We start from the raw sequence: 25897 nt of genomic DNA, 5'->3' as shown, positions 1-25897 counted from the left end.
TCCTATGTTCAAGTTACTGGGCATACTTAGCACACAGAAAACTTTCACTTAAAAAGTCAGCTTTCAGGTAACGAGAGAACCTTAGTTTAAATAGTAGACATTAAAAAAAGGGGTTTTTTAAATCATGGATTCTCTTATTTTCTAGTCATCTCCTTATTTAAAATCTTAATCCTAGCAATCAATGAATTAACATGTTCAGATTATTTATTTTGAATTGTCTTAACTAACTAAAACCAAGCCTTGGTAACAAAACAGAAAGATCCCCTCATTAGGAAGGCTGTAGCTGAAATTTGTGCTATGATATCAGTCGTCAGCAAAACCACACAGTGTGATACAATGGTTACCTTGAGCAACTTGCAAACAAATTGAAATACACAGAACTCAAACATGTAAAACCAAACAGGATTATGGAAACCGAACTGTCACTTCACTATATGCTGAAATCTGATATTGCTTTAAGATTCTTAATAGCAGTATAGATAACAATTGCACTAGAGACCAACAGAGATAAGATGCTTTTTTAAACTATGAAAGAGTGAAGTCTTACAGTTGTCTTTCAAATACTAGGCAGACTTAACAGCATAGGGTTTTCATCTACGTGGAGTCGTTGTTCTGCTAATCTAAAGAAGTCAGGATATCAGCCATGGTTTTCAGTACTGTTACGGCTAGAAGAAACACTAATTCAGCTAAAAACTCATTATTTGAACTACAGTCAGTTGTTACAACAGACTACTCATGAGGAAAACCCAAATCTCAGCATTTGGAAAATCCAACCAACAGCTACAGGTGCGTAAACTAAAGATTTTACCCCAACGGCTAAGCATTGCCCATTGCATCTCTAGGTTCACTCGTTGTCCAGAAACAACTCAGCAGACAAAGCACAAAGCCGTGAAGGTGAGGTAGCCTGAGCCTGCGCAGTCCGTCTCAGGAAACGGGAGGTGTTATATCAAACAGGATACAAAAAAAGTGTGAGAGCTAAGGCGAGAACTAAAGGGCTGGAGACGCACTGCTTCACGAAGAACAGAAGTTTCAGCGTTCTGCAGAAGTTGTGAGTGAGTACAGAGTATACTGAAGATGCACGAACTGAAAACACTGCAGTAGCAAACTGAGTTTCAGAGTGAACGGTTTGAATTAATTTCCTTGATTACCTGAAGAGCTTAATGCACTGCATTTTTGTGCGTGTGTGCGTGAGACCTCTTTTGCGAGCAAGGCTTCCCTCCACTTGTCCTCTGCATGAGCAGTGAAGTCTGAAAGCAGCTCTTTTTCTTACGAATGGCACTGCACAAACAGCTGTGCTTTGCCTATCTACAGCCTCAGTCACACAAAACCTCTTCAAAAAAATGCTGATTTCCCCTGCAATGCAAGGGTATGCCAGCATCCCCCTCTCACAGCTCCAAGGTGCGTTCTCCTCTGACTTCAAAAATATGGGCTGTTAACAGTTCTCCCCCTGTGAATATTTCTTTCACTACTGTGTTTAATTGCGTTTTGAATTCATTTACATGTCTCAACATCATGTGGCAATGAGTTCCAGAGTTTACTTCTGCATTGTGTAAAATTTCCTTTTGGTTGATTTTTTTTACTGTCCTACCTTGTAATTTCATGCTGCTGCTGTAATCCCTCTCTATTCATTTTCTCCCTGCATTCAGGTTTTTCCTTTTTCCCGAGTCACCTCTTCTTTAGGCTGAAGAGTTTCTAGTCTATTTAATCTTTCCTCTTACAGGAGGCAAATTGTAATCCATGATGCACCAGCTCCTGAAATTCCTGCTTCTTTGCAAGACGCAACCCAGAACTGCTGAAGGCAGTCCATATCCCACACATACTTCAGACAGCAGTATTTAGTCAGACCTACCTAGTAAGCCAAGAAAATAGCACAGGCATCCTTACATTTAAAAAAAAAATCAAACTTTGGAGGGGTCCAGCAAAACTAGTGTAAGCTCTGAGACAGAACAGCAGAAAGACAAACTCTTAAAGCAAGCAAGAAAAAAAAAATAGGCTGTTAGATAGTTTATAAAAAAAGAAAATAATACATGTGTTCAGAATACATCTTATTGTTTTGGTTGCTTTTCTTCTTTTTTTTTTTTTTTTTAAAGGAAAGAAAGCCTCAACAGCATCTAGAACATTCACAGTAAAGCAAGAGAAACAACATTTGTTTAAAGTACAGAAAAATGTGGGAGTAAATATGAAACCAACAGCTGTCATAGTCTCTGAAAATGCTGTGAGAGATGTAGTGGCATAAACCAATCTGACAAAACTATGCTTTTCCAGAGAGAAAGTCAAGCTGTTATATGATTACAAACGACTCTAGTGAAGAGGAGTACTCATTTGTCGGAGCAATCAGTGCTGGACATGGCACTACACCTTTGGAGTACATTTATTATGAGTCATCTATGCTAGTAGACACAGATCATAAACCTCTTACTGCAATCTTTAAAGACAGCTTGGAGTGGCACTCTTTGCTGCCTTCAGAAACCCAAGCCAAAGCTCTAGATATATATCTTTGCTTTGGCATATACTGCACTGGTATATTTATCTGTAAAATGCTTAATTGCTGCATGCACCTTTCCACCAGAAAGAAAGCTGTATACATAAAAGGAGAGTGTGATACACGCTTTTGCAGTCCAAACCCATTTCACTGTTTCCGGACAAAAAGGACAACTTATCCCTACAAGCTACAAATGAAGATTCTGTAAGAGAGTCACTCAGCACTGTTTTCATGGAAAAGCCCAAACCTGAACGAAGCTTTAACTTTTAATATTTTGAAGCATATTTTAAGGAAATCATGAGACAGGGGTAGAGAGAGACGTGTCAGTCGAAGTGAGACAGGGTGTTCATAGTTGCCCATTTTTAGAGAAGGTTTCATGGGTTTCAGAGCAACCTACGCAATGACAACCCACCTACATCATTTTGTTCTAATCTCCATTATTTCTGCGTGACTTTCTGCAGGGACAGTTTGGACTGCAGGGAATCAGAGAAGAATCTCAGGTTATGATTTCTGTATTGTATCAGCACAGAACCATGGTAAGTGCTGTCACAATTAGAACCTTAGACCAACCTGAAACACAGATCTGAATCACTCGCAATTTGCAAGAGCGTAAGCTGGAGTGACGACATTCTGGAGTAATGACATTCTGGAGTAACTGCATTGTTCCAGATTTACACCAATGTCAGTCAAAATAAAATTCTGCCCACTGTATCACTAGAAGTAGGAATGGTTACTTCCACCTAACAGATGGGAAGCACAAATTCAGAAAATGGGAATACACACATGGAAACTGCTGACACCTCTCTGGAAATTTGCGTTCTTATGGCAGACGGTTAGGACTGATTTATTCCACGTGAAAGGAAAAAATTACCATTAGATTATTACTGATTTGTATCCCAAGGTAGCCTTCTTGCGTGATCTATTGGCAAGCTAACTTATGTTGCACGTCAGGGTAATTTTTGCAAGGGCACCGCGTACCCTCAGCTAAGGGTACCAACAAGGGTCTGCGATTTTCTAGTGAAGAATTTTAACAGTCTTCCCCATCGCACCGATTCCAGTAGATGATGTCAAGCCTTCATTTTCCACAGTCCGTCAGAGTGTGGAAGAAGAGAAGAGCTAGTTAGAAGATGCTTCAGAAAGGCCACGGGCAATAAAGAGGATCCTCGTTTAGCCTCATTAACGTACAAGACGGGAGCACATTGGAGAATTACTATTTGCCTGCAGAACCCGTAAGGTGCTATCAACTAGAGATGAGCTATTTTTGCCAAAGGAGGGGTCAAGGCTATATCATTTCGAAGACAGGAACAAAACGACATGAGCTCGTGAGCTCTTCACCGCCGAAAAGGGACGTGAAACATCAGATCAAATTCTGGGGTTTTTTGATCAGAGTTCAAGCTCTTAACAGGTTTCTCCCTCGAGAGATGCTTTCCGTACACGCCAACTATTACCACGGTTAATTTGACTGTCGTTGTCAGCAGCCTGGGTCTGCCCAGGGATCGAAAAGCGGGAGGCCGTGTGATTAAGTCACGACAGACTGCGGGCAGACGCCACGGTGGGGTCATCCCCGCCGCTAGGGGGCTGCGCCCGCCGCCTCATCCCGGCCGCTAGGGGGCCGCGGGCGCCGCGTCGTCCCGCCCCGCGTGCCTGCATCGAGACGGCGGAGCGACGGGTCGCGACTGGGCCCCGCCGGAGGAAGGGGAGGGGGCACAACGAACTTGGTGGCTGTGTCTGGCGCTAGGCTGAGAGAAAACGTTCCCGGTCGGCTCTCGTGATTGCTGGGGGCAGCGGCGCGCTGGCGTGTTGGATGCCATCACTGAACGGGCTGAGGCCGAAGGGTGCGGGGGGGGGGGCAGGGGGTCCAGCCAGCGGGCCGGGCCGTAAGCGGGGGCTGTTGGGTGTGCGCGGGTCGGGCTGCTGAGGGAGGTTTCAGCAGGGCGCTGAGGTGAGGGCGCGCTGCCCCTCCTCACCGGCGGTCCCGCCGTTCGGGTGAGCGGTCCGCAGCCCAGCCAGGCAGCGTCGGTTGCGTTGTGTTACCGATGGAAAACACGCAGGAGCGCGCTGCTGTTACATTCAACTAAAGTTCTTTGCTTGCTGCGGAAATTCGGAGCCCCGGGCTTTCTGTCCTTAATCCAGTGGCTTTCATGTACTCATGCGCTGATCACAGTGCTGCTCATTTAGTCGTTTGTCGGCGAATGAGATCTTTTTCTTTCCCGAAATGGGTCGCAGAATAGTACAGAGTACGTCTGAAGAGACCCAAAGTGAAACCTTGCTACCAAAGGGTCTTTTATGTCGATGGATAACTAGAGCTGTCAGCCTCTTTTCCCGAGCATTTTTTACTGGCTCTGTGTGTATACAAGCAAAAGAGAACAGAAAATGCTGTTGGGCACCCTTGAGTAACCTGGGACAAAACAATGCTGTGTTAGCCAGTACCAGATCCCCAGGCTTACACCTTCAGCTGTTAGTGTTAAAAAGGGTATTTTAAAACCTCTTTTAGGGATAATTCAAATGCAAAATACAGAAGTGCATAAGGCCCTCCCGGCTCCATCTCTTCCCTGTCTTCTCCCTGCTAAATACATAAAAGGGGGAGCTCTTGTTCCTCAGAACCTCAGAGCAGAGAACAGGTTTTTCATCTTTACTGTAACGTATGCGATGTTAGCATTACATTTATCTTTGCGACATGTCTTTATCTTAAGGCCTGTTTTTTTCCGAGTACTTAGTCTTAAACAGCACTTTCTTTATTCAACACACCGTGCAGTGAAAGGTAAGTATTGTTTTCTGCATTTGACATGCTGGCAAAGTGAAATGTGCTCTTTCCCACACAGCTTCAAGAAGCGGGTAGGAACCGGCGAGGTCCCCACAGCTATTGCCGTTCTGTACCCCCTGCCCCTTCTCCACCCTGCCTTTGCTGCCAGCGACGCTGCCTGCCCGCGCTGCCTGGCGAGTGCGGCCACGCTCCCGAGCGCTCAGCTTCAGAAAGGAGGCCTGGGCTGTCTTAGGTTGGGCAGTGCAATGCAGTTAGGCACCACCTGCGAAAATCCCCGTTTCCATGGCACTCACAGCATGAAAAGGCAACCACAAAGGGAAGTGAGAAGAGGACCTGTTGTTTGATGGAGAATGTGGCGCCTTAATCCCAAGGCAGGCTTTGTTTCTCTCCTGGGCTACTCACCCACTAAGCACTGAAGTTCTTGGGAGAAAAAAAGTATACATCTGAAGATGTAAATTATTAAGATCTGCTTCTGTATTACAAATACATCTCACCTCAGCAAATGGAAGTGCTTGTTTGTTCAAAGACTATGAAATGTTGCATTTCGTGAAATCACCACTTAAGCAGAAGATGTGGATTCTTCTCATTTATCTTAATGGGACATTAACTGGAAATTTAATTACAAGGAAGAGCTAATTATCTGCAGGTTTGCCAAACTGCAGATGGAATCTACTCAACAGAATGAAATCTGAATGCTGAAGCCGATGTGAACATAAGCGCAGTTTAGTGTGGGGAAGATTTGAATTGAAACCAAATGAAAAGAAGAACGAAATTTTCTGTAACTCCTGACACAGAACCTCAAGTGAGGCAACCATCACTGCACCGTTCCCCCAGCTGTTTCTCCATCAGTCCTCGGACCTTCTCTGCCCCTAGAAAATGAAATAACAGCCACACTTGGCCAGGTCAAAATGCATCTCACTCAGTACTTTTTCTTCGCCGTTGCCCTAAGCAAACAGCAACGAAGAGTAAGGACAGAGCAAGGTGATCTGCTACCTCCAAATACACTCTCAGCCTTTTATTATTTTCTGCTCAGGGAATTTCCTGACTTTGACGTGGTTTGTGTATTAGTAACCCTCAAAGGGTCTCTCTTCCAAGTATTCGCCCAGTCTCCCCTTGAACTCCTGATCCACTTCCAGCTTTGTTCTGGCTCCCCTTGGTCTGAATGTATCCTGCCCCATTTCCTCTAATTGTGGCCCTGCAGAGAGTGGGGAGGGGAGGAGAGAGGGGGCAAGATTTTTAAAATAAATTATTTTCAAGTTCTTACTTCTGTGCTGCCCTTCCTAGCGTGAGTCTGCAAGTCCAGCTGCAGAGCTCACGCTGTGCTTCCTCTTACTGCATGACAGAAAATGCTGTGCGTGGCAGACAGCAGCCTCAGGAACGCAGCAGGACACCACATTGATAGGAATTAAATACTTGAGATCAGATTCCAGTCTCAGAAACTGGGTGTAAACCTGGAGTCATTCCCTGCAGTTCAGAATCATTATTCTAGATTTACTTAGTCATGGCTGAACTCAGGATGAGGCTTCTTGCTTTTCAAAATCATCTGGTTTCCAGGCCACAGTGGGGAATGTAACAGCAGGAGCGAAAAGAAAAATGGGTTATTTTATTAGTAAAATGCATTCTTATTCTAACAGGTATTTCTGCAACATTTGGATCCTTTCCAGAATTTTGCCTTCTCGCACACGTATACATGTATAAATGTACACAGAGGTACGAGTATATAAATATTTCAGCTTGCCCACCTGAAGCTACTCTGTTTTGGCAGAAAGAAACTGTTCTGCCCCATTTTTCACTTCCCTCTTTGTTCTTTATTCTCTGACATAATTTTGAAGCTCTGACACTGAATTCACTCGCAGCTGTCTTAAACTGCACACCGGTGGTTAGCAAACCTGGCCAAGTCACAGAGGGTTTTGGTTTGTTGTCAATACTGAAAACTGTCCTGGGGAGGAGCTGGATTCTTCCTCCTCAGGAAGGACGTTTGCATCCTGGAACTTCTGTCAATTTGGGAAGTGCCTTCCCCCCGCGAAACAATTCACTTCTAATTACAAGTACTTATCAAAACTGTTAATAGAGGACCTTTTCGTCTGTTTCTATCTGTTGGCATTTTAGATTTTGAATTTCCTCAACTCAGTGTGTGTGGGGGAAAACTAAAGGGAGGTAAGACTTGCAAGAGCATTTGCTCCCCAATATCGAAATGAATCTGTGTAATACAGTGTGCCCACTTCTAGCGCCCTCGCTCTGTCCCCGAACCGCCCTCCCTCCTGGGCACTGGGGCTGGCTGGAGCTACGGGAAGCCTGAGAGCTCTCCCCAGGTTATCTCTAGGGCAAACAGCAGGCTCTGGTCACCAGCCCACTTCAGAGCCAGGCTGTAGATTCAAACCCTGAGCTACCTCAATACCAAGCTGCGAGGATGAGAATTAAATGTCTTCCTCTGCTCATCACTGTTTTCCAGCGCTTTTGTTACATCTACTCCATTTCTAGATTCTCTCCAGAGAGCTGGGTTTGTAGGACGGACTTGGCACTCCAGCAGTCTTCAGAGCTATGCCTCTGTGCCATTTATAAGGCCTTTCAAGCCCGTTCAAAAAGAGACAGGTGAGAAGAGAGGATCTGTACAAATCCCAGCCTGTTATTTTTTGGCTTTCAGCAAAACAACTGGAAAGTCATCCTGTTAATCAGCATGGAAACCAATGACGGTGGTACTTTGCTCATACACTAAGAAATGTTGACTAGCAGAAGAAGGTTTATATTCAGTCATTTTGGATTGTATTGTGGAAGCCAAGGCCTGTAATGTGCATGTTCATATTAATGCACGATGGTTTCATTTATGGCACACAGATGGATGTGCCGTACCACAGGTGTCTTCCAACACAGCATCACTGTGCCTTGCCTTCTGTATCTTCTTCCTGGTGGTTACGTGGCAATTACGTGTTTTCTTCCCTCGTGGTGAATGTGATGGTCTCCTTGACACTAATTTCTGTTCCTCTTAAAGGAACTATTCTGGAGACAGTAGTTACTCATTTTCAATGTATTCTGTTTATTTAGGATACTATTAAAAAGATGAGCATAAAAATGTACCAACTATCTGCGCTGCAGAACTAGGGCTTAAGTTATAGCTAAAGTAAAATACAAGTAAACTAAAATTCCCCCAGTATTGCCTCTTAAAATTATACTGGCTTTTGCACTGAAACTGGAGATAAATCAGATGAGAAAGGATTAAGCACAATCTAAATCTAAAATTGTTTCACAACTACTAAACACATAAAACAATGAAAAAAACTTTATATGGGAGAGAAGAAAGTGGAAGTCAGTTAGGAAAGAGAAGTTTTTTCTTTTACACAAGTTCTCAAAGTTATTTCAACTGGGGAATAAATCACGCGTTATTTTGGTGAATGTGAACACTCTTGTGTAAACCAAATGCACATACTATTTCATGTCTGGAATTGAATATTTCAGAAAGGGAGCAGAAAATGGACCTCCAAGCTGTTCACCACCTCCTCCTCCTCCCATCCCTCACAAATACTACATAAATGTATTGTGTGATAGGTATACAGCACGCCTAACAAGGAAACAACATGGAGTTTTGACAGATATGCCCCACTCCTTCCCCCAGCTCGTGGTGAAAGGCAAAGACTGTGTTCGCTGTGAGGGACAGCCAACATGGGATCTCAGAGTGCACACAATCTCTTCAGCAGGTCTGTGAGGACACAAGCCAGCAGCTCAGGTGAACTGACTTAATGTGGTGTGGTGTGTTGTCATTTTTCAGCCTGTTACTGCAAGACACTGTATTATTGTTCTTAAAGAGCATCAGGGACCTATGGTTCAAGCTCTTAGGGGAGCTATCAGAACCAGAGTGTGGAAGCATCTGTTCATCAATGCTGGGCAGTGCCACCTTGGGCCTTCACGGCTACTGTTGCTGCTGAACCTCAGTTCAAACTTCCTGCAGGAGCTTGGAGGGGATCAGTAAGGCACAATCCTTTGCAAGCAGGTAACAAACCCTCTGAGGAGTTCTTCAGTCTGGATCACTTGATGTTTCAAGACTGCCTGGCTTGAGATAGCATGCCCAGTGGTGAGACATGAGATGATACCCTTGACAGGTCAGTTGAAACAGGTCAGCTCCTACAGACCACCAAGGAAGTTCAGATGAACTTGAAGATATAAGAAATTTGTCTTCATTGCTCTGATCTTTTGGATGTATTGTGCAGGGCAGGGAAGTACTTCCAGTTGAGACAGAAGGCCTGGGTGAATCACATGGTGAATGTAAGATCTGTATTTGATGGTCTTGTTGATGTCCTCACACAGTCCTTGGGGAATATCAGTCTTCAAGCTCACAGGAAAGACCAAAAGATCTCTTTCATTCTCAGTCCCTGGGGCAATCTCTTCCATATGTTCTCAGTGCATGGCATTGTCAGGATCCACCTTGTCACCTGATGGGTTCCCCTGGCACTGATGATGAAGGTGACAAAACTGTGTTCAAATCAGATTTCAGCAAACTGATTGCCACTGTTCTACAGGCACAGTCATGTTCCCAGTCACCTGCCTTGAGCAGACAGTTTCTTTGTAGTCCACCTAACAGTGACAGTGTTCTTATCACAGCTATGGTAGATTGGGTGTGAACAGTCCATTAAGTAAATATTGATGCTTTTCGCTTATAATTAAGAGAACCATGCTCCTCAGAAGCCAATGCCTGTGGCTTATTTTTGTCACACACAGAAAGTTCTGTGATAAAATCTAAGGTATTTAAATAGTTTGGTAATTTTTAGACCTTTAAAACAGATTTTATTCTTAGTCAGACGGCATGCTTGACAAGTAAGTCTCCTTTCACTCCTTGTCTCTTTCTCATATGGGACAATTTCTTCGTTATAAAATGATACTTCAATTAAAATAAAGATTGGCTTGCTTGGGTTAAAAATAGGAGAATCGGGATTTCATTAATCTCACTGAAGGTTTTTTCTCACATCTGTTCGTTGAGTGTAGTAGCTCAAAAGGAGAGCATGAAATTTCAGCCATTTTAAGCAAGCATTTGTCTTAAAAACTAATGATACCCTGATAAAACCTCAGTTGTTAGTTCCGCCATTCTGCAGATGACACTAATGATTACTCAGCCCTGAAAGTGGATGTTGCTTCTCCTCAGTTCACATTTATTTGTATTCAGAATATGTCCAACTTCATGAAATATTGTCTGAACTTTGCATATAGTCTCAGTGTACTAAACCAGGCCTTTTAAACCACTTGTTTAATATTTTTCTGCAAGAGCCTATGTGCAGAAGGCATTCCAAATGAGAAGTATCTGCATTGCTTAACCAAAATAATGACGTAAATAATTCCTGTACTATATTTGCAAAGCCAAAGAAGACATCCACTTTGGTGGGTTTTTAAGCACCGTTGCAGCTGACCAATGCATTAAGCAGCTGTTGCCATGGATAGTCCTGCTGTGTCGCGTGTCTAGGCACAGACACAGCTGTTAAATTCTGAGCAATAAGGGCAACCACTAGATCTTCAGAGGGCTTTGCCACAGTGACCAAAGATATATACCAGATAGAAGGTTCTTTGAGCAAATAAATAACAGCTTGGTGGACAATGCTTTTGACAAGAAAGCGCTTTTCATTTTGCTCTGAGGACAAAGAGCCGCGTAACTCTAATGAGTTTAATCACACAGGACTGCTTTGGATTCCTCAGTCCACTGAATTACCTTGGGAATTTAGAAGAGGTTTTATTTCTGCAGTCTAAAATTTGATCTCATTCAGTTTTTGAATGAAGCTTAATTGTCCATTTGCTTTTCAGTTCTGCAGGCAGCCTTTAAAAATAGAATGCTGTCTTCTCCTGAGGTTTTGTGCTCAACATTTAGGTGGTCAGCCAGGTCTTTTCTTCTGGTATGAATACTTTCTTCTCAGGAGATTGAAATTGAAATGACACCAAACAAGCACACAGAAGGCTTTAAAAGAGATTATTATGACATCAATCTTGTGCCAGTCTTGAGAGGTAATGTTTGTTGTCCTATTACCTCCACAAGAAAGACAACTGTCTCCATCTTACCAACAGCAAGTAGTTCAAACATGCAGACTAGACCTCCCCTCAATAGTATGTGTCACACATCAGATTATTAGTAAAGCTTTCATGCACCACATTGCAGAGGAGCTTGTAAGTGGTGTTGCACGCTTGTCCCACAGACCTGCCGACTTGGCTCTTACGCTTCAGCTCCAGGAGAAAAAACACAGTGTGTCTGATCAAACTGGCAGTGTTGTCAGCAGCAGGACTTCTTTTTTCTCTGCTGAAATGACTGCTGATCTCCAACCTCCCCTCATTTCCTTCATCTGCTTTGCAAAATGGTGGCAGGCAGGAGAGGAGGAGGTTGGCCTTGTGGCTGACGTGGCAGGAGTTAGTTGTTGCTGCCTTGGGAAACTGCCCGGAGCAGCCAGCTAGAAACATGGGGCTCGGTAAGTTTCCCACAGCCAGCTGTGAGAAGTGATTTCTTTCTCCAGAGCTGCTCTTTTCTGTGTCTTTCACCAAAAATGGAGACTGGAAGTATGGTGTTGTAGAGGGGCATGGCACTGAGTAGATGAAAAAATGTTCCAGTCCAGGACAGGCTGGGCTGTCTCCCACTGGTGCCTTCGCCAGCAACCATGAGCAGATCAGGGTTGCTGTAGATCACGCAAAAAAAAGAGGCACAAGTGAAGCTGTCAGAGCTGAAACAAAATGGCAAACCTGAAATGACCCCTGCCAAGTTGCAGAAAGATGAGATGGCCGGTGCTTGTTTCAAGCGGGTTGAAAAATGGCTTGCTGAGCGTTTAGTGAAAGCAACACAAGTTCTCAAAAGCATTTGGCTGGTTTTGGCTATTGTTGTCTTCTTGCCCCAGTGAGAAACAGATTAATGCAAGAAAAATATCTAAGCAGCTGGAGTGAATTAGTCTATTAAAATCAGTGTGCATCCTTGTGTGAGTATAACTATGCGCATGTGTAGGTGTTTACAGGAGCAGAGCCTTAGAGGCTTTGACCCTGCCAACACATTCACACATACTTAAGTTTACTACAGTGAACAATCCTATTTGGCAAACAGAAAATCTCACTGTGGTATTGTACAAGCCTGAGAGTTGGCAAGATCAGCATCTTGGGCTCAGTATTTTCTACAGCAAATCATATTTTCGGTACTAAGGAAATGATAGAACATAGACAAATCATCTATCACATACACAAATTCTGTATGTCTTAAACCGAAAAGTATTCAGGGAAGGAATGATATTTTTTCGCAGATGAGGTCAGTGTTTAACATACTGTGGGTGCTACCAAAATTCAAATAACAAATAGAGAAAATAATTTGACATCATTTATTTATCTGCTTCTTTGTGGACTTATGAGGAGGCTAACAAGAATAAAAGAAGACTGTACAGCTTGTTACCATTAATTCTGTGGTCAAATAGTCTTTTACTTACTTTTAGGTGTAGAAAACTTCAAAACTAACAAATTCGTCTATGTTTTCTGGGTGCCTGATGACATTTGAATGTAAATAACGCAGATCTTAGGTTAGCTTCGCCCTCCAACACTTATTTCAGCTTCTTGGATAACTAATAAGCTCGACAGCAGGCAACACTGCATGTGACAATAGCTCTTGGGAGAAAAATCTCTAATCTACCTGGTGCTGGACTAAAATCTCTCATTAATTTCACATGGATCATTGGAGAGCATCTGTGAGGTGGCAACAGTCTATGGATGACACAACCCTGCTTGCCAGCAGAAGCCTTCCCTTCAGCACTACTCATTCCCTGTGACAGTCCCAAATTCAGCGTTCTTGACTGAAATCATGGAAACAAAATGCTGTGAGTTAAAAAGCTGTGTCATAGGCAACCTGAGTATACCCCCAATGCCTCCTTCCGAACTAGAATTTATCAGGTCCACAGCTTCTGACTCCCCCTAGCCCATTTGGCCACCTCTGTAAGCGGCGTGTTTACAACAGGAAACATATTCCCCTGTGGCAGCAGCTGGCTCCCATTTTCAGGCCCCATTTTATATTGGGAGAGCAAAAGGAGACTTCAGTGCAAGTGAGAGCTAGGCCCGGGGAGGCAGAAGAAGCCACACTTGCAGTGTAGAAGTCTCTGAAGACAGTGAGTTTCAACATGCACTGGTTTTAACAAACCTTTGCAGGAGGTGGTCTGTGCGGTTTTGTGACTCAAAAGTTTCATTTTAGGTTTTGGGGGCTGGGTGAAAGGAGATATTTGGGAAGAAATTTGGTGGAAGATTTATGCATATCTTTGTAAGCTTCAGGCGGCCTTCGCTGAACTGCCTGGTTTCTAGTCCAAAGTAGGATTACCCTGGAATTTTCGAGCAAAATTTCTAAGAGCTTTAATTTCAATCCATCATACATATGTTTGAGACTTAAAAAAGAAGAGAAGTTCTTGTATTTTAAACCAGCATATTTCAATATTTTTAGTAATCTACTGGTTTTGCAGATTAATTTAGTAAGTGTTGCATAAACATTTTCCAATGCCTTAAAACTTAATGGTACTGAGACTGCAGTGACAAAGTTTCCCTTTTTTTTTCCCCAGAAAAAATGGTTTGCAACATTCATATAGTGAGAGGAAGAAAGCAGAGGCTGTAAAATACTCTACTGATAAAAGCAGTATTACGGCTAGAAATTTCTAGGTTTAAATAGTCCTCATCACATTTCTCTTACAAACTTAAGAATATTCTTTATAGCAATTTCATAATGTAGCTATCTAAAACTTCTATATTAAGCCCTGGATTCAAGCGGGTATTCATTTTTTGTGACTTTACAGGTACAAATGGTACATTGCTCCTGGCAGACTGGCAAGATAGCACACAGGAATTATCTCATTTAACTGTAGATCAATGCCATGGCTGCAACTATAAAATTGTAAGCAAATTGTACAGTAACTACAAGGTTATTATCAATCACTTTTAGCTCTGCAGTGATACAGGAGAGAGGACAGATACCGTAATAGGCTCTCTGCTGAGGACATTTCATTAATATACTCTGTTTTATTCCAGAGTCTTGCACATCTTTTGTTCCTGATGGCTACTTTTGTCTTGCTAGTGATAAAAGTAGGGAAATCAACCGAGGTTCAAGTAAATACATCGGGATCAGTGAAGCTTTTATTCTTATGGGTGGAAAGGTTTATTTAGTTATTTATTACTTGTTAGTAATGCATCACATGCGCCTTTAATAAAATCAACAAGAATCTGATTTTGCTTGGTATATTATGAAGTCACAGCCCAGAGTGGAAGACAAAGCAAAATCAAAGACCCATTGTGGATTTGCAGTGTAGGCAGGTGTTACTTTACTGAGCAGGTGGTGTAACTGAGGCGTAATATCCAAAGGCTGATTAAGCCCCAATACTGTTCCTCAACAACTGATTCAGATCACATTTTAACAGAGGCAGGAATAACAGGTAGAGGCAGATAACGCATAGAGGCAGGAACAGAGCCACACGCTTTGTCACTGCTGCTCGTTATCAATGGCTGCCATGTCTTTTAAAGACTTAAAGCAGTAGTTAAGGAGACTAGTCTTTACCTTTTGCTAAAATAACCCTTTTTTGCCCATCTCAAATATTTCCTTTTAAAATTACTTTTTAAAAAACATTTATTTTGTTTCTGACCAAAATCTTTCAGGTAGTGCTCGGAATTAGCTCTCTCATGGGCATGGTGGAAACAGTTGTAACACACATTGTCATAAAAGGGTCTCTTGAGTATTTTACTCCAGAGGAGAGCTGAGTACAGTAGTCACTTGCTCCAGGATTTCTTCTTACCTGCCTATATTTTGTCTTTCCACTATAAACAGAGGAGGTGGAGGGACTTCCAGGAGAGTAAGGTGGCAGATTACTTCCTGCTATCTGTACAAAAGTGGGCATCATCTATGAAAGAGCTGTCTGGTGATGATCTCTAACTTCTTCAGAATAATTTTGCAAAAATAATACCTAATAGTATTTCACAAGGCTAGTCTAGCACAGAACTTCTTGCTAGGCTTTGGTGTAGGTGTACAGGGACACACTGCACTCTCCTGACCAGTGCGTCCTTCCAAGGACAGCATTGATTCAACCTGAACAACAGACTGTTGAATTAAAAAATATTATGGTTGCTGCGAATGCAGTTTTTAGGCTGATGGTTTGACAAACTTTCTATCTGGGATCTAAGTCTAATTTTCTTCCCCAAAACTACAGAGAAAAATTTCTCTCCAGAGATTTAGTTCGGGATGAAACAGGTCTTCTAGCCAAGAAACCTAGCCACTAACCTGCTGAGTGACTGCAGGCAAATCATCTGCTGCCTGTGCCCTCTGCCATGCGTTCTCCATCTATTTAGAGCATGAGAATGTCTGCTGGGACTGCAGCTCACTGCATGTTTCTGCAGGGCTCAAAGTCCCCAAGACTCTCCCTCCGCATGGCCCTGTAGGTATTACAATGACTATCAATATCCATGCAAGGGGTCTTTACTGCCACACCGTTTCCTAGAGGAATTTCATTTCATCCAAATATCCCACTCCTGTTTTTGGGTGATTGGCCAAAGCAAGGCCCCAGGTGTGAGCAGCTCTCCAGCTGCCTAGAAACTGAAGTTACAGACGGCTGCAGTAGTATTAAATACCTCCCCAGGATCCTTATAGCAGTAGTCTTTTGTTCTCTTCTCTTTTTGTATTATCCTTTTACAGTCTTCTTGTATAGCCAATGCAAAACCAGTGTGGAACCCCCCCCCCCCCCCCCTTGCCTTAGGTTATTTGTCTAGATAAAATAGACACACGCATGCACAAATATTTATGTTTATAAAAAATCCATGTTTTGAATCTGGAATGCTGTAAACCTTCTAAATGAGGCAGAGGTCTGAGGTGAGAAAACTTCCACTAAGTTATGGTTAAGGGTGCAAAGATGAGTTGATTTAAATACAGTCTGCCAATAAAGAAAACAGTTTTCATCTCTGTACATACTATTGAAAGAATCCTGCCTCCAGCAACAGTCTCGTCTATCATGAAAAACTGGTGTCCTTGCAGAAGTGTGTTTATCTGAACCCCATTTTATTAAAACCTCTGAGAAAACATAAAACTGATTCCTCAAGACAAAGAGTTGCCTTTTGAGAGGCTTCACTGTATATTCTGGTCACCATGACAATAATTACCAACCGGCTCCTGGTGTTACCTGAGACACCGCGGGGACCTGGCTTACATGAAACAGAAAGCAGAATGCAGTACACTGTATTCCACTGGGCTGTAAGGCAGGTAAGCGTTGATGAATATCGAGATTAAATGACAGGCACAAAATCAAATACTAGTAAGCAATAGGATCAGTGCATAGCTTCCCCCACTTCCCATAATGTCTTTACAGGCCACATAAGCTTTCCATTTCAGTTACATCAACTGCAACACCAGCCTTAACCTTGATACAGTTTTTTCTGCAGTTTTTTTTTTTCAGCAAAGATTATCTCATCTTTGCTGTTTGCAAACAAGGCAGCCCTCTCATGTTTACCAGCATTTACATATGTACATGGCTATCCTGCGGACTCCAAATTAATTTTGTCAGAAGGAAAGGCTAATGTGCATGAATGGCAGCAACAGAGCTGGACCAGGGCTATGTGGAAGCGTGCCTCACATACCACTAAGGCAAATACTCCAGCAGTTAATGGTGAGGAGAAAACTGACCACCAAAACAAGAACGCAGCCTTTATGAAATTACCAACATAAGACCTGAAAAGCAGAAGTAAATCAGCTGTCTTAATTGCACGGTTCCTCTGAAATGACGTGCCTCATTAATGGTTACATGTCCAGTGTGCAGGTGAGACTGTTGTCAAATCCATCATTATTCAGTCAAAAACCTTAGGGTGAAATTCTGTGCTGTGCAGCAAAAAACTTACAGCCAAGAAAGAGGGAGATTTGATGGCTTAAAACAGTCTTCTTATCATACAGCTTTTAGCTGCCCCAGGAGCTATAGCTGACATCGACCACTTTTATGCCTTGCTACCATGTTTTTTACCGAGGCCCTTCAGAACAGAGGGAACATTGCAACAAAGTACATGAGCTACCATCCAAGGACGTATTTATTTTAGTCAGATGTAGTGAGGAAGGCATGCTCAGCAGAGGAGAGACGGAAGATAGAAGAGAGAACAAAATTAGGGAAGTGAAGAGGAGCTGTTCAGATTAACTCATTGCATCTGTCTTAAGTCATACAAAAAGATATAATTTCACCCCAGAGCAAGCCTTCCAAATGGCAATTTATTTTCTAGAAATAATTTAATGACATACCACTACTTGAGTGCATGGTACTTTACATACAAATAAAAATGGCAAGTCTCTGCACTTCAGTGTTGTCATCTAAATTAGACTTTTGAGACCAAGTCCTCTGTGGGTATAAATTAGCACAGCTCCGCTAACGCCGGAGGAATAATTTATGCACTAGAAGGGAAAAGAGTATGGGGAAAAGACTTTTTTTGCCTGTAAAACACCAACCCAATCCTGATTGTTTTTGTTTAAATTATTCATCCTCTGGGCATCTCCGGTGACTCAAGGATTTTACAACATTTGTAGATCTGGACAATCCATATATAGATTCATAAAGCGATAGGAAGAGACTTTTCAGCTCTCAAGAAGAGGAATCACAAGGATGAGCCATGTAGAACAAGGGAATTCTATAAGCAAGACTTCTAGGCTGCTTACATAAAACTGCTGCAATTTTGGCTTTAAAGGCCACAAATGCCAGCAGGGAAAATGGTCATAAAAATTAGATACGCTCACATTTAAAGCGAAAAAAAAAATTCCTTAATATTAGTTATTGTCAGAGCCAGTGTACTTTCTGAGCTTTCAGGTCCCTTAGTGGAGAACATAAATCTTTGTAAAAAGAAGCACCAGCAGTAGAGTAGGTATGAGCACACTCCTCACACCAATAGTATGTGCTGTTAGTATCCACAAATGGGATGTAATCTCCTGCCTGAATGCGTATCAGTCACAAAAGAGTGGTAAAAAATTAATTTTTGCTGTAATGGAATTTAAAGCCTTGTGGAAAAAAATAGAAGTGGTACAAATTGCAGCCAGAAGGAGCTGTGCCTCTAAACTCTTAAAGAAGAGAATCCAAGACGCTATCACTGACTCAACAACATGGCTGCATTCAACATTGCCTTGGAGCCAAAACATTTGTACTTTATTGCAACCCGTTATGATCCCTTCAAACAGAGGGACTACAACTAGGCTATTCATCTTTCAGTGATACGTTGATGGTCCTTCAAAGGTGAAGCAATATTGCTTTTTTTTTCCTTCTTTTTTTTCTTCTCGGCAGACATTAGGTAATGGTACTTCTACCTGCCGACGTGCATCAAGACAGTTCACTTGTTAAAAGTTCCTTGGGAATGTTGGGAAGCCAACAGCTATGCTCCTGTTTTCTTACCACTAATTCAATTTGTATCAACATTTTATTTTTATTAAATACTAAAGAAAAAAAGAATTTCAATACCACATTATTCTGTGGATGATTTCTTTATCTACCATTGAAAATTATCTAGGACAGAAGTTCAATACAGTGAGATGCTTGTGTAATAAGCATGAATGAAATGGATTGATAATATTCAAAAAGAAAAGGACAGCTCAAATATTTTGTATTTCTGTCGTGCTACATTTGGCAATATTCAAGAGGAAGGAGAGGGAGAGCGAGAAGGAGAGAGAGGGAGAGGGAGAGGGAGGTGAGAGGACGTATTCCGTTTTACAACCCTATCTGTAGGGGGCAGATTTTTAACATATTGTTACAGTTCATGTACCAATGAGGAACGGAAAGCCACAATACATGGATACTCTTTTATAGCTGAGATGGAAGCTGAACGGACATATTGACATGCACTATGTTTCAGAATATAGGAATCAGAATTTATAGCAAGAGTACAAACCATACATATTTATTCCAATGTAAATGGATTTTTCAAATGTAAATTCATGTAATTAAAGTTTTCTTTGTCAGATGAAAGGTATTAAAAGCTTATTGGAATTGTTTTTTTAATTCAAGCTGGTACTTTACTTCTTCACCTGGAGTGAAGATGAAAGCTTCAGAAATCCCCGTTATTCATCTTGTTGTAAGAAAAGCATGGGCCATGCTATAGGGTTAGACTGTCAGAATAAACCCTTTTCATCTGTTCTGACTTACTGTGTGTGTGCATGTTTGCAGAGGGCAAAGGACACTCTTCAAGAATTTCAAGACTTCAAACAAAGATTCAGCCACTAAGCAAACACAACCTGTTTTAAATAAGAGTTAAAAAAAGAAAAGCCACAGCTGTCACTTGTGAGTGGTCAGTGTTTCTGATGCCTTTGCAGCATGCATGCATCTTCTCATCTGTGCCCCTAGTTTTTGTTGTAAAAAATACTACAAGAGCAAAGTGGTGGATGAAAACAAAGATCTGTTAGACATCCTACAATCCAGTGTGCCCTTCATTTACTGGCATTGCAAGAGCTGTGGAAACAGGAGGACTAGCTTGTATTTAAATTCTTACTTTGTCTAGGGAGAATTGGCATGACAACATTTAGTTTTATTCAAGAAAAACAAATCTGACAAACACAAAATTTTTCCAGCCCTACTAAGTAATTCCATTAAATGCTTACTTATATATTTTTGCTGAGTGTCTTCTCACTTCAGTAGGAATGAAATGTGCACAGAAGGAAAGTATGGGTCCTCAAACCTTTGTTTTGAGGATCTACTTGTAAATTAAATTATGTTTATACCTGCTTCTGTGCAGGAATGAACTTCATCCTTGCTATGCATATGGCCAAACTTCCAGACCCCGTGAGACTCCAAAACAAAGCTGAGAGATGAAGACACATGCCTCATACCTGGGAGAGCCAAAAAGGCAAGGCACTAGAGCAGCTCATAGGCTGGGGATGAAAACAGTCCTCTGAGAGTGTGATTTTTCCTCTACAGATGGGTGTGTTTTAGGTTCCTGGATGACACAGGCACACCTAAGCCTCAGCTTTTGCTTGTTGAAGCACTTACTTCTGAACCAGGGTTTCACCTTGTCACTGAGACCTTGTACCTGCACAACGCTGCAGTTTCCCAGTCAACACAGCCATAGAATCAGGGCTTTGCTTGAACTGCTGATGGGCTGCCTGTGTACCAGCGGGCATAACGTGGTGACCCTTTACCTACACAAATGCACAAATCACAGCTCTATCATGAAAAAGAGATGCCTGTTGTTCAGTTTGAGTTAATTACTACCTCATGGGTGGAGTTCAGCTCCAGATCAAGACACAAAAATGTACATAGCTACATATACCTGTCTACGTGCTCCACACATCCTTGCTCTGACTACAATAAGGAAACCTCACGAATACATTTACAAAGTGATTCAGCTAACTGCAAAGCATCTACTTAGCTCTCTCGGCACCGCAGACAGTACAGCCCATAACGGGAACTTAGAGACATAGCACGCATGTGGCCACCTAAGCAAAGGCGCCTTTCTCTGGAACTGGGCTGTCCCAGCCCATCGGTCACTGCAGCATGCTGGCCCAGCTCTAAAGAAACATGCATGCTATCTTCCTCTCCCAACACAAATCTTCCAAATTCACACTTCTTGGAAGAATGTTGAATTCCATTAAAGCCAATGGAGCTGTACTTCCTTAAACAAAGCCTGCACGTGTCTGAGGAGGTCCATCTGTCCAAGAACAGACAGCCTAAGACAGAACATAGGTGTCAAAATGTAGTCATAGCTGGGCAGCTAGACAAACAGTGCAGCAGTCGAAAGAGCGCTCATAGTATGGTTGCAGAAAGGAAACCATTTGGCAGTGTCTAATGACCAGCGTCAGCTAGAAAAACCAAACACTCTGACAGGCATTTTCATATCAGAGTAGAGGTTCCTTTGTGGTTACATCTGAAAGACATTGCATGTTGAGAGAAACCCAAGCACTGTATTTTGGTTAGGGATGCATACAATGTGTAAGCACGTAAAACATTTGTAAAGGATTTTTTAAATCAACAAATTAGTGTCGCAGACTGTCATGTTATTACAGCTATGCTGTACCTGCAATCAGGGTGAAAAGTTGTATTTACATTTGCAATCTGCAAATAGAAATTACATTTGTACATTCGAAAATGTTCTTACATTTGAAAACGTTATGAAAAATATGATGGCAGTGCCTGTCAATGTGTCTTTTGAAATAAGCTGGAAGTTCCCATTAATTTGAAATTGTTAGCATGTTTTATGCCATTAGGTATCAAATCTCTTTTTGCAATAACATGAGAGATCATCACCAACAAATAAAGCAAATGTGTTTAGGTGCTCAGGAAAAACAAATTAGTTTAATCCACAGTCTGTAGAAATTTTAGAGTCATGTATTATTGGTGGTGTTGTTATTTTTGAAAGCTGCTATGATTTATTACTGTAAACATATAGCCACAAATTGAAAACATGGATTAAAATGTCTCCTACTTGACCTTTTCACACATACCCCATGGATATAAGTATTAATTTTATGCATTCAACAGCTTCTGACCAAGTTATATGTTGTGAAAAGTATTGTTTGAAATATTATTGCACCATACGAATGACATAGTTCCATGGCGTATTTTATGTTTTTTTTATGCTAACAGGCACTTTACAAACCATCGCACAACCTCCACAAATTTACACTGTGTGAGTGGTTGTAGAGGCACATGATGACTTCTGGTCTATGAATAGATGATCTTTGCACTTCATCGATAGAAGAAAACCTCTTCTATATTAACACTTCACCCAAAACAAATCTTGACTTTTATTCATTCATTCATTCAGAGATGAGAAATCAGGCAGCTACTGATGACTAAGAACTTTAAAAATGAGTGCACAACAACAAAACCAAAACAAGCCCTTTTCGGGTTTTTTTGGAATTTTATTCCTGTTCGCTTCTGCAGCACTTTCATTCTTAGCCTTGTCCTTATTTCTTTCAGGCACTGCAATCTCAGTGAAGACAAAGTTGTCTCTGCTTGGCACAAAGCAAAGTAAAAGATAGTGCTGAGCTGCAAAGATTGAAGACAAATAATAGAAGCAAGCGTATTGTCTCAGTACGGCTACTAAATTCTGGTACGGGTTGCAGCACTCTCCCTTCTGTGCCTTGTCTGGTTGAGGCACTGAGGGAGAAAAGATTGCTTACTCTCTTCTTCCCAGTGTGTATATCTGCTCTAGGATCAAGCACACAAACAGTAAGCCCTTACACTCATGCAATGAATTCCATTAAATTAAACTTACATGTGCCTTACAACATACAGTTCATGTGTACTCTGAAAAATAGATATTTCATCTATCGGTGCACATGAAGCTCCAGGAACGGCATATTAATTCACAAAATACTAAATATTCCTAAATTTTGCCTAGGTTTGGGGTGAAAACTGAGAATTAAATAATTAAAATAATTTTATGATTTCTTTTTCACACCCAAAGGCTACTAGATGCTAACAGCATTATTGAATGTTTCATTTATCACAAAATCATTCTCATCCTGCATCAGAACACTAGCTCTTCTCATCATTTGGTTTATTAGGAAGACCTTTCTCTACATGTGTACTGAGGAAGACTGGCTTTGTTGCAGTTAGGACTACCTGCCTTCTAGCCCCACTGACCTCACAGGTCATGAATAAAAAGTCCTTGGGCATAATAAGGAAATGCTTATTGCCACTACTGCAAATCTCCTATTGGTCTGATAACCCAGCATGTTGGTGACCCTAAACTCTCTGTTTTGAAGGAGTGTTGAAGCTGACATAAATTTGCTTGTCCATCAGTTAGTCAATCAGGCACATGCATGTCCAACATCAGAGCTGCAAATGACTCGCCATACCCTTTGCATGAGCTTCAGTAGCTTCCCATTCACTCCTTTGCCTCTCTTTATTTCCTGCCAGAGTAGACTGGTGATTTTGTCCAACTTCTGTTTGCTCAAAACACGTTGCATCAAAAATTTCATTTTCAGGTCCCCCTGTGATTTCTTGTAAGGAGTGCTTACTATTCATATCAGTAAATGGCAGGTTTCTTTCCTAGTTTATAACCATTTTCTGATCCGTACATTGGCCTAATGTTACCAGATTATTTGCTACTTGCCCTGCAAGGCAGTGAAAACAATTTGATGTCTCCAAGTTTGCTGGCATTATGTTACTCTTTAGAAAGCTCTTTAAGTTCCTGTTTATTGGAACCATATTGGTTTATCAGTGAACAAGAACACTTTCTGGGAATTTTCATTTCAGCTGCCCTAGATAAGTGCTTTCCATACAAACTTTAAGTTCAATCTAAGTTATGCTTACCCTGTGGCTTTTGTGTCCTTAGTGAACTGCAGCCTGCATGGAAATACACCGCCTCCCTCTGCTGCACCCATGGAATTGGGGCATCCAACATGCGATTTATAGATTTTGCCCACAGAGTCTTTTCTAAATGGCATGTATTTGAGATGCTTTTCCAAGTGCTTTCAGTCTCAGGCTGAATATTCATCTGCCTTTATAACCTTCTCAGCTGTCTGTCCTGTCTCTGGCCTTGTTTGTAAAGATAGTGTGCAGTAAGTTAGGGTATGAATTTATGGTTCCTTGCCACTAACTCTCCTTGTAAACACTTCTACGGCACACTAAATTGCCTTGGTTTGAAGCCACTTAATCCTCTCTCAATGCCACGTGAAGTATTTAATACTTCCTGCATATTGAGTGACCACAAAAGAGGCCATGCAGAAAACCAAATTAACTGTAAATTCACAGCCTAGCACACTTCTTTATGTAGACAAGCCATCTATTTCAGTTAATTCTTTGCAAATAGGTTGTCGTGATGATAAACCAGCATCCCCGAGAAAAAGTTTCATTTACTCTTCCTGCTTTCACTTTCACTGTCATGACTCTAGAGCTGGTGTCTAGTCAGTGAGAGAATCTTATTATAGCAACGTCCAAATGTGACACACAGCAAGGATTAAAGTGTTAGCCAACTTGTACATGCATAAGCAGGCTCCCTGGAAACAGAATTCAGACTGATATTTTCATTTTCAAACCTATATTTTCCTCCATCTGAGCAGTCAATGGAGCATCTTCCTTTCTAAGTAAGCTCCAATTATAATGAGAGCTTGGATTGACAGGAAACATTATTATAACTGAATGAGCTGTCAAATCCATGATTAATAAGGTTTTTCATTTAGGTTCAACAATAGCAGCATCAGACCACTGGCATATTATTATTCAATAACTCATAACATTCGTGAGAAGGTTTACTTTCCATTTTGGAGGGTAGAGGGAGATCTCTCCCATTCAGATATTCATAGGGGGCAGAAATGGTCTCAATATTTCATGAGAGGATTTTATCTCTGTGTTTTCTGAAGATGCAAACTAATGAAAAGCCTTATGCAAAATCTAAGCTTGCTGTTTAAGGACTTAGTTTCTTTTCTCCTCTTAGCTTCCACATTTTTGCATTCACATTCTTCTCGCATGAACCATGAGAATAGAAAGTGGCTGTTGGTAGTGTAGGAGTTTGTAGCCTGGGTGTCCACATCATCAGATGTTGACAGTATGGAGTGTAAGTAGGAGGCAAACCAAGACTTCTATAGGCCGTCTCTGTTCAGTGAGGTGCAAAGCAGCAGATAAAAAGCAGATATTTCATGCTAATCACCATGTATGTACATATTTTTAAATCCTCGTGTGTGTTTCAAGCAAAGCAGACTTTTTCTACAGTACACTACTTGTCATTTTTATGTGAGAGACAATGAGGGCAGGATAGTTATGAATTAGGATATTCACAAGGGTTAAAGAACATATTTAGAAAGAAAAATCTTCCCCCTCAAAAAAGCCTTTTTATAACAAAAATTTAATTCCCTCCATCCTACATAAATTCTGCTTCCCCATCCCATTTCACAGTTTGACAGGAGATAACTGGATATCTCATTTTTCTGTTTCACTAGTTCTCAATTTCACCTTCCTAGCCTACCTCCTTAATCTGCTCTTCCATCCGAATGGCGGTGCTGCTCCATCACTGCAAGTAGTATAAATTAGTTGGCTGTAAATGCTGTGTGCTAGGGTTAACTTCAAAAAATGGCCTTTTAGTCCATCATTCATTTATACATCATCAGTTACATCCCACTAATTTTTATCCAGTATGACCTATCAATATAACAATATGTATAAGCCATACTGTAGCAGTCATTTTCCCCATTTTCTTCCCCTTCTGACACCTTGCATGCTTGCACAAACTAACCTTAACGTGTGTTATCATCTGTCAAAGTCCCACAAACTGGGGAAATTTATGGAGGCATTCTGAGAAGCAGCTGAGTCTCCGTCCATAACCGTTCATGTCTTGAAACTAACCGAGACCGTCTGTAAACCAACAGGTGAAGATTAGGCCCAAGACACTGGATATGTTATAGCAGACGCAGAAGGCAAGCACAAAGGCCGATATCTACTATGAGAATAAACTATGAAGTGGTTAACAAAAGACCAAGCTTACAAAGTTGTTAGTGAGCCTCAAGGTTAACACCTTGCAATGTTAAATGGGACAAGTTCACACCTCTCTTCTTTCTTCTTTCCTCCTCTTTCAAATACCACACTCCAGAAACCAGCTGTCCTAGACAAGAGTCACCTGATTTTTGCACCTCTTCTGTAAATTAACATTCAATTGAAAACTTTTAAGGAAGGTTAAAATGTATTGGTGCCCAGGAATTTCATAGTGGTTATTACTGTTCTGCTGTTACTGTTGTTCCTATTGTG

At 41.5% G+C, this 25897-nt stretch overlaps 1 protein-coding gene and 1 long non-coding RNA gene across 3 annotated transcripts in view; one reads left to right on the top strand and one right to left on the bottom strand.

The window, feature by feature from the left end:
- The window catches only part of THEMIS (thymocyte selection associated), a 73691-nt gene that overhangs the window by 11069 nt on the left and 36725 nt on the right, over window positions 1-25897 (bottom strand). The window lies entirely within an intron of this gene.
- On the top strand, window positions 4147-6201 carry LOC142365721 (uncharacterized). Its single transcript, XR_012766589.1, has 2 exons — window positions 4147-4317; window positions 5305-6201. It is a non-coding gene; the product is annotated as an uncharacterized LOC142365721 (long non-coding RNA).

This window comes from Opisthocomus hoazin, chromosome 2, assembly GCF_030867145.1.
Source record: "Opisthocomus hoazin isolate bOpiHoa1 chromosome 2, bOpiHoa1.hap1, whole genome shotgun sequence".
Taxonomy (NCBI): domain Eukaryota; kingdom Metazoa; phylum Chordata; class Aves; order Opisthocomiformes; family Opisthocomidae; genus Opisthocomus; species Opisthocomus hoazin.
Note: the sequence above shows the minus strand (reverse complement) of the source record. Positions and strands in the feature narration are given on the sequence as shown.